This window comes from Bactrocera latifrons, unplaced genomic scaffold (assembly GCF_001853355.1).
Source record: "Bactrocera latifrons isolate USDA-ARS-PBARC rearing strain unplaced genomic scaffold, ASM185335v1 scaffold_416, whole genome shotgun sequence".
In the NCBI taxonomy this organism is placed as follows: Eukaryota; Metazoa; Arthropoda; class Insecta; order Diptera; family Tephritidae; genus Bactrocera; species Bactrocera latifrons.
The window spans coordinates 93251-107277 of NW_017537064.1; the positions used below are offsets into that span (position 1 = coordinate 93251).

The 14027-nt window shown below is 35.5% G+C and overlaps 1 protein-coding gene across 1 annotated transcript in view; it reads right to left on the reverse strand.

Moving 5' to 3' along the window:
- LOC108972695 (transmembrane protein 134) overlaps nt 1-14027 on the reverse strand; it is a 28877-nt gene that overhangs the window by 1690 nt on the left and 13160 nt on the right. The window lies entirely within an intron of this gene.

Consider the following 14027-nt stretch of genomic DNA (forward strand, 5'->3'; position numbering starts at 1 on the left):
TTATTTTACTACCAATCTTCATTGTTTATTGATGCGAGGAAATCTTAGGTAATTCATAATTTAAATTTGTAACTGATGCCAAGCATGAACTCAAAGCCCATTTGAGTGACAATGTCACTATGAGAAAAGGTCAAAAATCGCTGATTGCGCGGACTTTGCTTAAATAAGATCTTAAATCGTTACGAGCTTTTATAGGGTAAGATTAGGTTAAGAGGGTGATTCTAACAGGGATCATTTTGAATAACTCATAATGTCAGTATTTTGTGTTGTCTATACTACGAGTACTAGTACAATATTGGTCAAAATGGCCTTTATAAAGAGACAAAGGGTTTTGAGCCATTTTTTGAGACAGATAATGCCTGAGTCTAGCAAACCCAAAGGATGGCTTCCGAAAAGTGCAGACTACCACACCACTTGGTGTCATAAACGTGGCCTCAACCAAAATCACAATGCGAGAGAATGATCCTCGTAGCGTTGAATTTTTCAGAAGCCACAGGACCACATAACGCTACTTAAGGACATCGAAAAATTTACGCTCCCTTCAGGGCTGAAGAGGTGGACTATGACCTACCTAAACGGTCGACAATCATCCATACTGTTTCGAGATAAAAACTCTGAATTGAGAAAAATTAAACAGTTGGTTTCGCAGGGGGTGTATAACTTATACTTCTCGAAACTACCTCAGCCACCAGAGGGAATTTCTATCACCTCTCGATTGCACGATAATGACGTCGGGCAATGTAATTGATGGCATCCCCGACCTTTTTCACTTCCTCGCTGCATGGAACCTAAAACTCTCCCCACTAAATCTAGCGCGATTATATACACTAACTGAACGAAGGAGTACAGACTTGACCTTAAACATTGCAGTCGATGGCATTAAAATTCCAACTGTCAATAACCCTAAGATTTAAGGTATAACATATTGCCAAAGCACAGAGCCGCTACAAAATCCTCAAGTCGCTAGCCAAATGAAGGTGCAAACTTGCAGGACACTGCCCGCTGGACTAGAAAGGATGTCTTTTGATGTCTTCCATCGAACACCTGCATAGTGAGGCATGTATGCTCTCAGTTAAGGAGCATAATGAAGTTCTCTACAAGCAGTTTCTGCTAGGATGCTTTCATATCAATCATCAGTGCAGTCACCTGGGAGCATCAAAATGTTATATATCTAGCGTACAACAAGTCTCCGCACGACACTAACCACTTCTTTGCATGCGCTGCTAACCCTACACATCTGATACGCCTCTTCTTATGTTCCAACCACGTCGAAACAGCAAGTTTCTTGGGCATACCGTTGGATGACCTCAAATTGACAACTCGATAATTATTACTCAAAACTGCGTTTTATAATTAATATTTCGTGTAGCCTTAAATAAGCCAAATTATTTGCATAGCAGAGTTTGCAGCATGTAATTGATTAAATACCATAGCTTGCAACTGATTGGAGCCATTTATGGGCCAAGTGTGTGACAATTGCCGACTAAACTTATATTTACTATATTTAATAAAAACTGTTACTCTGCCAACACTACGGCGTTTTCATGCTGACATATTTACATATAGTACACTCTGCAGCCTTAACATTCCATAAACCTTATGGTTTAGGTATTTTAGTATGCACCCCTTTAAATGGCAAACCTCTGCGATAATTAAATACGATGATGGTTGGTTGGTCTATTATGGCGTAGCAATGCAGTCGCGCGTATCGACACGATGTACTCACACTCACCGAGCAATGCTCACAAAGCCGCAACGCTCAATCAATGTTAACAGTGGCAAGTAAATAGAGAACATGAAAGCACAATGAATGCAGTAATGCATCACTGCCTGGCTCATCTATGTTGTTATGGCAGTTGTTTTCAATCTTCTCTGCAATTGCTATATAATGCTAAAATATGTGCCATAAAGGTTATCAGTCGGTACGGAAAATGTACGCGGACTAGTCCATTAAAATCTTTAAGCGGAAAATTGCAGCTCTCAACATCGGTAAGTTATAAGTAGGGGAAAAAGAATTAAGGGTTCATAAGTACGGGTAACAAATAAATCTAGTTCAATGTTACCATCCGAAGAAAATTTGCTACGAAATTTGTACCACCAAAGAAGGCAGACTTGTGGTTCTTACCATATCAAATACTACTAAATGTGTAGTATATAAGCGATAAGCATGAAGAGCTGTGTCGATTGAGCCATAGCCTCCTATCAGCCTCTCTACACATATGCGAGCTAGTCCAGTTTTTGAGATATCGATCTGAAATTTTGCACACGTTCTTTTCTCTCCGAGAAGCTGCCTACGAGTTGCAAACGCCTATATTGAACTAGTATAGCATATATAAGTAGCTGCCATACAAACTAAACAATCAAAATGAAATTCTAGTATCGAAATCGGATTACTTAATGAGATATCTTCAGAAAATTAGGCTCTGGTACAATCTTTGAATTGTTTAGAACGGAACAATAGACCATATAGCTGCTATACAAAGTGATCAATCGAAATTAAGTTCTTGTACGAAAACTTGAACCTATGAAGGGTAATATTGCTTCAGTTAACGTTTCTTATTGTTTTATGCCAATTCAGGTTTACAACGATCCCATCTTTTCAGCACTTTCAGTGCTTCCTTGGAACATTCACGACACATTTTTATGTACAATTCATATACTATGTGAAAGTTTTTTCCCTCTAAATTTATGAAACTTACTTTTCCAAAATCAATGATTGGATGTTTCAAAAGGATTTGTCCGCTTATGTTTTTTCTTTCATTAATTTCTGTTAAATAACTCACAACTCAACTCTCGCAGTTTGTGCATCAAAGTTGGTGCCAGTCACTTCCTGTTAGGGTCTTGAAAGGTTTAACAACTAATCTTAGTTTCATTTTACAATTATTAAATAATAATCAAATGTAATTTTCCAAATCCACTCCAGTTAATGATACAATATTATCAAGAGTCATTAATCAACCACTTCAGGCGATTAGTTATGACATATTACATATAATATGATGAATGAGGTAAGTAAATGAAAATGTTGATAACTATTAACTTACAAAAATTATAGGAGATGATAGATGTTGCAAAGCAATATACTTTGTTGACTTTAGTCATACTACTTATATATGCAAATGATATCTTAACATAACATTGCAGCGATGCATCGGGAAACACATGAACATATAATTATTTCCCGTTTATGCTTCTGTCACGTGACATGTACAATTCTGAAAACTCATTGCTCAAATAAAATGTTGGTGTATTCGTAAATTAGTTTTAAAGAAGTAAAGAAGGTCTAAGTTCGGGTATAACCGAAAATTTTATATTCTTGCAACTTCCAAGAATCATACCCAGGGAAATACCTTAAGATGTAAAACGTCAACCAGAGGAGCAGACCCTCATATACCTACTATATGACAAAAGGTTTTTTAGAAAAACGAAAATCATTAAACAAAGGTAGTACATGAGAGTTGGGGGTATTGTCGATTCGATTTTGTATATTTTTTCCAATATTATATACTATTATATTATGTTAATTATCTTAGATTCATTAAGATACCGCACATACCTTCATATGGAGAAAGGTCACCCGGATTTTATATGTTTGTTATATGGGGGCATGGTCAAGTTTACGTTAAATTTTATCTATTTTAGGTACATACAAAGTTACACTGTTATCAGCAAAACACGCTCTCTCGTTTTCAATTAGATAACTCAAAGTCAGATAAAGTCACCTGGAAGTTCGAAAATCTTTATATTGTGTCATGACCATATAGTCTTGGAAAGGTGAGGTTTTAAGCTTAATTTAACAAAAAAAAAAGTTCGGGAAGTTGTAACTATATTTTGAAATTTTTTTTTATAAAAAAAGTAAGAATGCCACGCAAGCCACCAATAAAATTTGTGAAGTTTACGGAGACAATGCTGTATCAGTTCGTGTAGCAGACGGTTCGCTCGCTTCTGTTCATGAAATTTCGATTTACACTGATGAAAGTTTCACACATATGGAATAATGTCTCTATCGGAAAAATGGCAAAAAGTGGAAAAACCAAAATGGTTTAGATTTGTATATTTATTTATTACTATAAATATAAAAAAATAAGTTGCAGTTTGATTAGAAATACGAATAGAGTTTTTCAACTACCCAATATTAGGTATATGGCAGCTTAGGGAAGTACTAACGCGATTCAACCCATTTTTAGAACAGGAAAAGACTATTCCTAGATTTCAATTATATATGTAGCTCACACAATGACCAATATTTACAGTAAAAAGTCAACCATTCCATTTGGACAGTTTTGGTCATTAGGTGGCATACTCTAAAGGTATTATTATTACTATTACAAAGTTTAATCTCGTTATATTAACTGCATCTCGATTTGTATATTAGAAAGTAAAAGAATTAAATATTATTTAAAATTGAGTTATATGGGAAGTAGACGTGGGTGTAGTCCAATTTCGCCCATTTTGCCCATGTGACATACGAACCTTAGAAGAAAGTTACGTACCAAACTTGATTAAAATCGGTCGACCAGGCCCTGAGATATGTGATTTTACCTAAAAGTGGGCGATGCCACGCCTATCGTTATTGATTTATCACGCTTTTAGCAGTTTTTAACTGAACCGTTAAAAGAGGAGTGAGCGGGGTTATCCTACGATTTCATCCATTTTCATACTGTCGGTAGAAGTCCTTATAAGATTTGTACTCAGGAAATTTGGTTGTTGTAGCTTTAGTGGGGCCACGGCCACGTTTTTAAAGTTTTTGCCACAGTTGTCTCTTGCTATTGCTGTGCAGAAATTAGGCAGAGAAATATAATCACTGAGACTAACTCAATTAATACTTGGAATAATCACAATTATCAACACATTTGAAATATTATATAAAGAAGGTACATAACCAAGACCTAAACCGTATCAACAATTTTGAGTTAATTCATGCAAGTTTACGCTTTTCAAGCTTGATTCAAATCATTAAAATGGCATAACTGCCATCCAACGCTACTAAGTGCTAATTTACACATTTCAGACCAATTTTACCAAAGAAAAAATCTCAACATTATGGCACACTTGTCAGAGGCCAAGATGGCGCAATGTGGCAACGTAATTGCTGACAATTTTTCTCAACAAGTGGTATAGTGTATTCATTTCACCAGTCTCCAACACTTGGCGAATCTCACCAGGTAATTGTATATATTTTATGCGCTTCTTTGTACCCTCGCTTTAGGAAACTATTTTGCACAATCTCGAATTCAGTTATAGGAATTTGAATTTGGTAAAATTCTTTATTGTGTGCATTCCCGCACGAATTTAGCCATTCCTTAGCCATAATAATTTCCTAAGTGTTAGTCATAAGCCCAATGATCACAAAAACTGTCACACAGCCTACGCAATCGATGCTTTCGAGTTGTTGGCTGATTGTGAATTTCATCATTGACAGAAATGTAGGCAGAAAGGCAAAATTTATACAGAATTGCAATAGGCGGTTGGGTTATTAAGTTCATATTGAATACCAATATGACTAAGCACATCACGGGTTCTTTCCTTCTCTTATATGTTATAAAGCAAAACAAAGCAATTTGGTAAATTATTTGTTGGCAACTTTGTTAGGTAATTATATTTGTTGGTATAATTACTAAATTTCAAAATAATGACATACATATACAGATGACTAATAATCTAGCAATATTTCGGCAAATAAGGTTGTCAAAAAAGTCTTGCGGTATTGCTTGCGGTATTTTTATTGAATTTTCAATTGTTCATACAATTTTTTTTGATGACTCATGCCCAGCTCTTGATCGATGCTACGGCTGCTACCATGCCGGTTTCTTTCGACCAATTCAGCGATTTTATCGCAATTTTCGACGACAGGCCTTCCGGAGCGTGGCGCATCTTCGACCACCTCTACACCAGAACGAACACGTTGAAACCATCGTTGTGCGGTGGAAATGGAAACTTTATCGGGTTCATAAACTGCACAAATTTTATTGGCGGCTTGAGATGCATTTTTGCCTTTATCGTAGTAGTACTGTAAAATATGCCGTATTTTCTCTTTATTTTGCTCTATGTTCGCGACGCTATAACTCACGAAAGACTTAAAAGAAACAACAATCAATCAAACACATATTAGCGCGTGAAATGAGCTTTCAAAAAGGTATAGCATGACCCGATGCGACGAATAAAACTAAAACTACGCGCTCTCAGCGCTAACTAGCGAAAATACCGCAAGACAAACTAATATATAACCAAACCTATCTCTTTGGTTGAGTTAAAGAATGAGTTAAAAAAAGTTGTTTGCCAATGCAACAGCAACGAATAATTCATGAGATTCGTTAATGATAAATGTTACTTGCTTTAAAATGCTTACAATATATTTTTATAATTTCTGATAGCTAAAGTTTACACAATAACTGAATAAAAGCTTACTTATGCATGTTTAAATATTTTTATGTACTGCAAAAATATATATTCCGCATTAACCTTTCATCTATCAGTGGCTTCGTTTTATCGCCATTGCTTCATAGTCAGCGCCAAATTTTGACTTATTCATGAGTACATACAAGTATAAATGTATGTATGTATGTTTGAGTGTAAAATTATTTATTTATTTGCTTCTGATTTAACAGATAATTTAAGAGCTTCGGGGTCAATGACACCAATAGTCGGTCGTTAGCACACCGATTCAATTTACAAACAAAGAAATCAGGAAAAGATGTTGAATCGAATCGTTTTGTCAGACTTGCTTGCTTCGAACAAAGGAAACAAAACACGACTATTTTGTTATGGACTTTAACATGTATTTTGATGAAAATATAATTTAATGAATGCAATTAGTTTAACTGATTTCTAATTCGGTTTAAATTGGATTATTAACTGGGTCAATCAAGTTGTTCTTAACTGTTTACTTTAATAGAATATTGTATTTTAAACAATTAGACTTTCTCAAAGCGCTTTTTTCGGTAGTCTAAATGCAATTTCGAAATCTTGATAAATCTACCAAATTAGTGAGATAATTTACCCAACATCCTTAAACTCATGATTAAGTGGCGACCGGACCAAGGCCTAAAGAGTCATTAAAAATCAGCAATGTGTTAGAATACCCTTCACAAATAAAGAACACATTTTTTCCGTACAAAGACTTGATTTTCATGGTTCACATTGTATGGCAGCTACAGAGTAATACAGTTGGGGTACAATTCTTAGTAGTGCTGGGCATACTTTTTATATTCTTGCAATCAGTTGCTACAAAGCATTATAGTTGTGTTCCCCTGACGTTTGTATGTATCACCTAAAATGAAGCCAGATAAATATAGGGTTTTACATAAAAAATTATTAGGGTGACGAGAAAAGTTGAAATCCAGCTCACTGTCTGTCTGTTCGTCCGTTCATCCGAGCAAGCTGTAACTTGAGTAAAAATTGAGATATCACGATGAAACTTGGTATGCTGGTTCCTTAGTACAAAAAAAAAAAAACAAAAATCGAGTTCGTAAATGGGTATAACCGGACCTCTGCCATGCCTACAAATTTAATATAGGACAATTTTTTTTTGCAGAAATATTGAAGCATAAGCCGGTAACAGAGCTTCTCTCAGCACGTCTTGAGAAAAAAACACTTTGCGGTGTTCTCCATAACTCGGCTGGAAATTATCCGAAAATAAAAAAACAAGAAAAATTATAATCAAATCTTCCCCCATCGTTCTCTGATAATTTTTTTTCCAATTCTTGGCAATCATTTAAAGTGAAAACTGCTATTTTCCAGCTGCTAAAAAAAATCTGGCATTTTGTGGATGGAAAACAAACTTCATGTAAAAAAACATGTACTAAACGATGGGGGAGGTACTTTATATGAGAAATATGTGTAAATGAATCGGTCAAGTAGTTTTAAAATGTCAGTGTAAAATTTATTAACTAAAAAAGTGACGAAAAAAATTATTTTATATTGTTAAAAGTGTGCTCGATAATGTACAAAAGGTCTCAATGAAATTACTTAATCCATATTTAAGAAAAAATTTCAAAATTTTTTACACTATTAAAGTTTTGACCGCCGAAATTCCTTATATATTTTTTTAAATTAAACTAAAACAATTTTTTTTGCAATTTGTTTTTTATGAGGGCTTTTATGGTATCATTTTTTTTTAAAAAGGCGATAACACATACTTTTTTTTAACAGTTTGCACACTACACTAAGAATTCGACGGCAGATGTATAGTGGCCCGTTTTGCAAAATTTCTTCAAATGTTGTATGTCTGTTTGTGCAGATATTTGATTTCAATCGTTCAGTTTGTTTGACAGATGTAGTATATGTTTTTTTTTATACCGAATTCCAAGCAGGTATCTTCTCCAATGAAAAAAAAATATCGCTAAATCGACTTAGCTCGCCACTCTGATTATACATATATATGTACATATTACTTTATAGTGTCTCTGATGTTTCAAAATGCAAATTTCAGTTCGAGGTATAAAAAGAAAGTACTTCCAATAATTTTTTTTTTTTTAAATCACTAAAATTTATCTATAGTCATAGTATATATGTAGCTCTCTCTCTTATAACTTTTGGGTAACTTTTTTTTGGTTTTTTATTGTCAAAAAATATGGAGAGCGAAAAGCTGAAATTTCATCTCGACACGTTTTGCAAAAAATTGTCTACGTAAGCAGACATACACAAACACAATATTGAGTGAATATGTGTTAACTTGCTTGCTTCTATGTATATGTTAATTTTCTTTATGGCACTTATAATCGCATTCATGCATGACACTGCTTATTGTGGTCGGACGAGAAATAATTTCCGCCAATGATCACGTTTAAACTTGTTTTAATGACCATTTAGTAGCGTTGATGGCGGCACTAGAAAAAAACATTATTTGGCTAAATTTACAGCTTTGGGGCATTTGCACATACATACATATATATATTTTCAGTTTTTTCTAAACGCCGACTCAAAGGCATAAAAGCGTGGCTTTCATAACGTTTTTACGATAATTAAAAGTTTTCAAAGGCTAATCATATTTTAATTGAATATGTTAAGTCATAGGATCGTTTTCTCTCAATAAACTTTCCTGGGATTAGATATTGTTGAGGTTTTTCATTAATCATAGCTGTTGTTTACTTCTACTTAATTAATATAAAGTGCTATACACTGCAACGCAGTAACACTCATTTCCGATTTTTTCCCCTTAAAGTCAAAATCTTACATAATATGTTGTACATAGAGATTCTTACTTGAGATTCATTAACCTACCTCATGTACCATCACCAATCAGCCGGATGCTACATATATGTTTGTTATATGGGGGTTAGGTCTAGTTTTCAATTTATACATTTTATGTATAAAGAAATACTGTTATCATAAAAACACGCAATCTCATTTTCTTTGAGATAAATCACCGAAAAAATATTTATATTTATAATGGAGGCTAGGGAAGTATTTTTCTGATTCAACCCATTATCGAAATACAATGAGTAAAGGATTCTTTCTGAATTTCAATTAGAAGTATATCTTACACTTTGACCTATACTTTCGGTAAAAACTCAACTATAAGCTCTGGGATCACATTTTCAGTACTTACGGGTCGATTTAGGCAATTTTTGGTAATAAAGTTTTATCCTGATAAAAGTAATAATTTATGCTTGATTTGTATAGTGGAAAGAGAAAGTTTCAAATGGAATTTAAAATTGAAAAAAATATGGGAAGTAGGCGTGGTTATAGTCTTCCTTTTCATACTATACTATCACCTACCGATTTGGTTGAAATTGGTCGGGCGGGACTGGAGATATGTGTTTTCACCTAAAGGTGGGTCGTGCCACGGCCATAGTCCGAAGATGTGTCTACAAAGATATTTCAAGCCCAGGCTGACAAAAGCCAGAGTATAAAGGAGAAAGTGACAGATGATTCCACCTAGCTTTCCTTCCCTTTATTTTTGACAAAGCGCGTCCGAGAAAAAGTTAGCCTCACCATTTACTTTGGGCCAGAAGGATCTCGAAGGTTATTAATCAGCGCCTGCCGAACTAACTGGAGGCTCATAGGTACAGTGCTAGACTGCAAGAGAACTGACTCGCTTCCAATCGAATCAAATCTCCTCCAATGGCTTCACCCCGCCCACAAATCATTCGCAGGTGTGTGAAGACGAGGTGTGCAAGTATGGAAGGATTAGATTATAAAAAATGCGATCGAAGCAGTAAACATACAGCAGTTGAATTTCAGTGTGCTTCTGCCCGGGATCCCGGGTACATGGCTTCCCAAATTATGATGACTATAAGAAGCAACGACTTTTTGGGGCAAATGTTAATGGTCCAATTTCGATCAATACTAACCACTTCAGAGGACCACGCTCCACCAAGACATCTAAGTTTTTACAAAACTTTAATACACTGTGCAACACTTCACGAGATACTACAATTCATTCCGATGGTAGCAAAGTCGGGAAAGCAACTGAAAGCACTAATGACTTATTAAATTATTAACAACTACAGTCAGCTCATCAAACTCGGTGGAAATCGCTTAGAAGGTTCAAATTTTTATAAATGCAAGGAAACAGGTCGTTAAAGTCTCATATCGATGAAACCCAAAAATCATAAGCTGTGTAAATACTTATACAAATAAGTTCATAAAACGAAATTGATAGTCCCCATTCAATGTGTTTAAATATAGCGCTATATTAGACGCCAAAACGTGATAACGAGTATTGAACGAACGACAGAATGCGGTTGCAACACCAGCCTATTAGCAACACCAAGCACAATTGTCAGCAGAACAGAACAGAGAAAACACGAGTAGCAGCCGAAACGCATAATAACATTGCCCAGTATGGTATATTGGGCGTGCAAAGCATGGAATTAATACTTCAACAAGATCGTAAGTGCCGCCTCAAATACTCGAGCGAGCGCCGTCTTTGTGATTCAACTTGAAAAATCTGTTGCACATCGTTGTCTCATCGTTGCCTCATCGTTTTGCAGCCTTGCTTACTAGAGCACTTAGCTCACTCCCTATCAACACACCATAGCGACGCAAATGACTTCCGCTGGGCTCCACACACAGCTAAACGAACTCGTCTCGGTCGTTCGCCTGCATTTCGCGGCCTCTTGCTCTGCATGCAGCCCTGCTCTGTTTACATTATTGTATAAAAATTTCGTATGTTTTGTATATACATAAATACATTCGTATACATACATATGTATATAACGTAGGGGTAACTACAGGGCTCTGAAAGTTTGTTCAGAACCATCTTCGCAGTGCTGTGTTTTCACACCCGCAATCGTTTCATTTGGGCAACGCTGGTCGTTTGTTTGCATTAACTAAATGAAATGTTGCATGTTTTCTTGCTTCTACAGTATTGCTGGCATTTGGTGGCATGTGGCATGGGACAGGTTTTTGTGCGAGTGGGTTTCGTTTCTGCGTCCTACACTCAAAAGCGCTCCACAGCAAACACGCTTTTGATGAATGCACAGTTGCTGATTTTAAATTCAGTTTAATTTTCGTTCAGTTTTTGCACTCTTTCAGTCAGGCAAGTTTATGTGTACTCGTATATGTGGATTTTTCCTAGACATGATCTTATGTAGTTGCTGAAGATTTCAGGCGTTCAGACGACGGTCTGGTTAATCGGCCGCTGAAATTCTCCCCCTTGCAACACACATTATCAGTTAAATTACTTTTTTCACTTTTCGAGTGTATATACAAGTACATACATATTTCACTATGTATTCACATGAATATAAAAAAAAAAAAATAAATAATCTTTATCTTGATCTTGATTGGGTAGTTGGTATGACAGATATATGCTATATCAATCCTAGCTAAACAATTTCTTCGGAGACTGTATCGTTGCCTTAGACAATAACTCGTGCCGCTCCCACGACAGTCGGGTCTATGATTTGCTCGTACAACGCATTGTTCCATGGAATGCGGTATTCGTCGTTGCCAATGCGCAAAGGACTATAAATCTTTACTTTTCAATTATCTATTCAGTCCAAAGTTACACGTGTTGGCAAGAGTGATTCAGTGTTGGATTTCTAGGCTGATATTGTTGTTGGTATTTATGCAGATTCCCTGATAGAGGACATTATCTACGACTTCAAAGTTATGACCGTCAATAGTAACGTGGGAGCCAAGTCGCGAGAACGACGACTGTTGGTTTAATGACAGGAGATATTTCGTTTTGCCTTCGTTCACTACCCACACCCATTTACTTCGCATTATTGTCCAGTCTGGCGGTTGTTGGGGTCAATGGTATCAATATCATTGAAGTAGGCGTAATTATAGTCTGATGATTATAAACATGAGGGGTACCACACCCACTGTCCACTTTTTATACCGACCACAATTTGACATAAACAATTAAGTGTTAATGCATTTGGAGACATCTGACATTACAATTTTAATTGTTAGGTTCTACAGACTAAGGAACAGTCCAAACAGTGCACATCACGAGTGAACTTCCTCCAATGAAAGATACATTGACTACTTGGATTGGGCAAAAGCGGTCATATGCTTGTACAAAAACGCCATAATATAAAAGGAAAATGCTTTTCAGCCGTGACAATGCAGGGATTCACACTTCTACCACGACAAAATTGGTTGAATTCGAACTTTTACCCCATCCATCGTATTTTACAGATTTGGCTCTGTGCGTCTTCGTTTTACATCAACTTGCTTAGCAGGAATTTCAGTCGCATAAGGAGGTTATCGTCAACATAGTGGTTTACTTTACCACTTTCAGTAAAAAAAAACGTATTTTTCGGGTTAAAGAAGTTGAAGTATCACTGGGGTCTTTGTCGAGAAAAAATCACGATTAATCCAAAACTTCTCGCATTTCTTTTCTTCTCTAAATATTTTTGGAAACGCCCGGGTAAGCAATGTTAGAAAGAGCATGAAATGCTATCGCAAAATACTATTATTTAGCAAGTTAACTAGAAACTCAACAGCAATTATTGAATTATTGAATCACAAAGCTGTGTATTTAGCTATATCCGTAATTTATTTATTTATTTTATTTATTTACAACAGTTTACACAACAATAAATTACAGCATAAACTTTAAAATGGCACTAGCTGCAAGGTTTTCAGTCGTACTAAGTTTTGTTGGTTAAGTTCATAGTACCAGTAAATAATTATGATATTTTAACTATGATATCTTAAACTACGCTAAATTAGGTTAAGGATGTTATTATCGTTAAGGAAATTGTAAATATACATAATGTTGTCGTGGCTGAGTGTAGATAGTGCCTCCATTGTGGAATTGTTACCAGAGCACTCAGTCTGCCTTGTGTTCGGACATTGCGAAATTAGGTGCTTAACTGTATTTGGGCCATTGCATCCTTGTTAGAAGATGAGAGTGGCTAAATATAGTGTGGCCAAGCCTTAGGCGTATGAATGGCTTCAGGATGTTTCTTTGCCGTATTTGCAGGGTAAGTTGGAGTGATTCTCCGTAATTCTAAAGCAGAATATGTGAAGATAATATTATTTTTTTTTTCATACGGGAATAAGACGCATTCTTAAAATGCTAGCCTTTAGTTGTCAAATACAATTGAAAGAAGTGAAAGAGAGTGCGTCCGTCAGTGAAACCAAATGTAGAATCTTAAATGGCTTGCTTGTTGCCTACTCCAAACGCTTGCTTCGTTATTATTTTCAAGATTTCAAATTAGTAGTATTTCAAGAAATATAAGGCAACTCATTAACATTAAACCAAATCTTCGTTAATCTTTTCCCGAATTGCAGAATTTCACAAAGTAAAGGAAACTAGGCAGTAGCTGTGAATCACATAGCATAAATACATAGTGTTGATTAACTGCTGAAATATTCCCGTCGCTTACCAATACTGACAACGTCATTTATCGACTTCAGCGAATTCGCAAGTATTGCGTCGTACCTGCCGATTAGTGATTATATGGCATGAGTGTGATACAATCTCGCACAAATTTGTATATGTGCATATTATATATGTATATATTATACTTACACCAGTAAGTACAAAATTTATTATACATAAATAAATGGTGTTCTTTTAATCAAGTGATTTTCATATATTATATATATATATATAAAATGTG